Source organism: Ranitomeya variabilis, chromosome 5 (assembly GCF_051348905.1).
Source record: "Ranitomeya variabilis isolate aRanVar5 chromosome 5, aRanVar5.hap1, whole genome shotgun sequence".
Lineage (NCBI taxonomy): Eukaryota > Metazoa > Chordata > Amphibia > Anura > Dendrobatidae > Ranitomeya > Ranitomeya variabilis.
Window position 1 is genome coordinate 265165959 of NC_135236.1, and position 4158 is coordinate 265170116.

The following is a 4158-nucleotide window of genomic DNA, read 5'->3' on the forward strand; positions in this document are numbered from 1 at the left end:
TTTATTGAAAAGACTGTGTGCTGTGCCATTTACCGCCAAAATTCGCCATTGCCGCGCACGGAGGGAGGAGCCCTAGCTACGTGGGCGGGACCAGCCAAAAGAAGCGCGGAACGGAAAGCGCGGTAAGGCGCCAATCCCGGAAGAGGAACTCCAACCTCCAGCAGGTTAGTGGGAGGAAGGGACCATCATGTCCGAGTCGGGAGGAGAGGAGGTGGCGGTCGCAGCCGCAGACGCAGGGGCAGCTCCGGTCCCCGCAGCGGACGAAGCCACGGCCCTAATACCACCACCGGTAGCCGCAGAACCCGCTGTTCCCCCCAGCCAGCCGGACGCTGCCGCTAACACAAAAGCCATAATGCCCTTCTCTATGCCGTACCTGCCCGGAGCGGCCTGGCTCCCGCGATACTCTGGGGAGTCGCATACATTCACTGACTTTAAGGAAGGGCTCTGCAGCCTGCTCGAGTTCTATCCCCTGACGGAGCCTCAGAAGGTTCATATGATAACCGGCCAACTCTTTGGGGCGGCTCTGAGAGAATTGAAGTCCTGGCCCGCCAAAGATAAGGGAACTGCGCAACAGATTTTCGCAAAGCTTAAGGCCACCTTCGATACTCGCACTGCTACAGAAATTAAACTGACTTTCTATGGATGCAAACAGAGGCCGCAGGATAGCTTACGGGACTATGCCCTTAATCTCCAGGAGGCGATGCGGGCCATTAAGCAGAGTGACCCCGGCAGCATGCAGGATGAGGATAAACTTCTGAAGGAGCGGTTCATTGAGGGGCTCCTGTGCAGTCACCAGCGAGGCCAATTGCACTTCCTGGCCATGCAAAATCCAGATTTGACTTTTGCGCAATTCAAAGATAAAGCTATCCAGGCATTGCAGGAGCGCCAGCCCAGCCGTACAATACCACCCAGGCGCCCCGCTCTCACATACCACCAGGAGGTGGCATCGGACACCCCAGTTGCCGCGGAGGCCGACGCCCAGAGCTTCGAGGACGACTCCCCTGCAGGACTCCGTCTCCAGATGCAAGAGCTAACCAAGAGCGTTGCTGCCCTGGCCCGGACGGTGCAGTCCCTACAGGAGGCCCCCAAAGGGAAGATCCAGTTGGCTTCCAGCCCGGAGGATGTCCCTTGGATGCGACAGAGGAGGACTCCGCCGACCAGAAGCCGGCCCGACGATCGCTTCCACCAGGATGGACGACCCATCTGCCGCCGCTGTCACCAGGTGGGCCACCTTGCAAGGTACTGTCCTTTAAACGAGCAACCCCTGGGGCAAAGGGCCAACCCCCAGGAGTAGGACGATCCGGCCCGCAGCATTGGAGAACCAAGTACATTGGAGGACGGCCAGTTCTCCCTGTAGTGGTTGATGGGATCCCCTTGAACGCTTTGCTGGACACTGGTTCTCAGGTGACGACTATACCTTACGTACTTTACAAACAGTATTGGGAGGACACTGATATTACCTGTGGCCCTGACGATGATTTCACCATAATTGCCAGTAATGGTCAGCCGTTGCCACAAGTGGGGTATAAGGAGGTCACCATCAAGGTGGGGCGGGTGGAATTGAAAGCCCAAGGGATTGTGATTGTTGATATTGATCGTCGAGAATGTAATCCCATGATGACTCTTGGTACTAATGTTATAGAAAATTGTCTTGCAGAAGTTATTGTTTTGTTGCAACAGGTGGCAGAAACCGCTGGCCACCGTGAGCAACGTGCCCTGCAGAAAGAAATCAGAGCTCTGATGCAGAGACAGCAGGTAGAGCTGACTGGTGGTGAGATTGGTCGTGTCACTGTGAGTGATTCAAACCCCATCGCGATACCCCCCAGGAGTGAGATGTTAATATGGTGTCGGGCAGCCATAGGCCTCAGGGGTAAGGACTACCAGGCCTTGGTAGAACCCGTATATTCAGACAATAGGCCTACTGTTCTGACAGCCCGGGGGGTGGTCAACGTCCGCCAGGGGAGAGTGCCCGTACGTGTCCTCAATTGTGGGGAGGAGGAGGTTCACCTCACCAAGTATACCACGCTCGCCAAACTGTTCACTGTCAATAATAATGTGATACAGGCACCTGAACCCTTGGTCCCGTCAAACTTGGCGGAGAACAAAGGTTCTGCAGAGCCCTCGAAAGACTGGTGTCGGGAATTGCATGTGGGCACTGACTCTACCCCATCCCATCAAAAACAGGGGGCCTACAGGGTGGTACACGAGTACGAGCAGGTATTCAGCAAACACCCCTCAGATTTTGGGCAGGTGAAAGGGATCCAACATCACATCCCCAAGGGAGATCACCGACCCATAAAAGAGAGATATCGCCCTGTACCCCCAGCTCATTACCAGTGTGCCAAGGACATGTTGCGGGAAATGAAGGAGGCTGGGGTGGTGAGAGACAGCTGTAGCCCCTGGGCAGCTCCGTTGGTCCTTGTTAAAAAGAAAGATGGTACAATGAGGATGTGTGTTGATTACAGGCAGTTGAATCGCATTACACATAAGGACGCATACCCACTGCCCAGGATAGAGGAGTCTCTGGCTGCCTTAAAATCTGCTAACTACTTCTCTACCTTAGATCTCACCAGTGGGTACTGGCAGGTTCCTGTAGCGGAGGCGGACAAAGAGAAGACAGCCTTCACGACGCCAATGGGTCTCTGTGAGTTCAGCTACATGCCCTTCGGATTGTGCAATGCTCCCGGAACGTTCCAGAGGATGATGGAGTGCTGCTTGGGACACCTGAACTTTGAAACCATGCTGCTATATTTGGATGATGTCATTGTCTTCTCTAAGACCTACGAAGACCACCTGAAGCACCTGGCCGAGGTGTTTGAAGCCCTATCCAACTTTGGCTTAAAGGTGAAACCGTCCAAGTGTCATCTGCTGAAACCTAAAGTGCAGTACCTGGGCCATGTGGTGAGCGCTGAAGGAGTGGCCCCAGACCCCGACAAGGTCACGGTGATTAAGGACTGGCCAAAGCCCAGTGACCTCCACGAAGTCCGGCAGTTCCTCGGGCTGGTAGGCTATTACCGGAGGTTCATTAAGGACTTCACCAAGAAGGCCGCACCCTTGCAAAACCTGTTGGTGGGCCAACCAAAGAAGACCAAGGGGAGGAACACCCCCTTTGATTGGAACGAAGAGTTGGAGGAATCCTTCACCTGTTTGAAGTCGGCACTGACGGGAGAAGAGGTACTGGCTTACCCCGAATACGACCAACCGTTTGTGCTGTACACAGATGCCAGCAATGTGGGATTAGGAGCCGTGCTGTCCCAGGTCCAGAAAGGCAAAGAGAGGGTGATCGCTTACGCCAGCCGGAAACTCCGTCCCACGGAAAGGAACCCTGACAACTACAGTTCCTTTAAGCTGGAATTCCTTGCCATTGTCTGGGCAGTGACAGAGAGGTTCAAACACTACCTGGCCTCCGCGAAATTCACCGTCTTCACGGACAACAATCCGCTAACGCATCTGGATACTGCCAAACTCGGGGCCTTGGAGCAGCGGTGGATGGCCCGGCTATCCAACTACAATTTCACCATCAAGTACCGGGCAGGACACAAGAATGCCAATGCCGATGCCTTGTCCCGAATGCCCAATTTGCCAGAAGCGGGAGAAGACCCGGAGGCACTTGAAGAGGTGGAGCTGCCTGCATTCCATCACCCCAAAGCCACCCAAAACTCTCATCAGGTGAAGAATAGGCACAAGAACCAACCGGATGCCACGCTCAATCCCCTGCCCCACCACGGATGGGCAGAAACCCAGGATAGTGACCCCGTGGTCCGTCAGGTGAAGGAGCTCTTGACGCAGGCTGGGTTGCACCCTGGCCCAGATGATCCACAAGAAACCCAACAGCTGTGGAAGGGGAGAAGCAAACTGTTTATCCATGATGGCAAGTTGTGCAGGAGGAGCATCGACCCACGTACTCATGAATTGGTGTGGCAGATAGTGGTGCCAAGGCGAGATGCGCCCATGGTTCTGGGAGCCTACCATGATGGAGCCGGACACTTCGGATGGAGGAAGCTAGAGAAGCTGCTCTGAGGGAGGTTCTATTGGATTGGCATGAAGAGAACCATTGAGAAGTGGTGTCGGGAGTGTGGTCCATGTAGTCTGCGCAGGAAGGACCGTGACAGTCAACGGGCTCCCCTGCGGCCTATCATCACCAAACGGCCGCTCGAA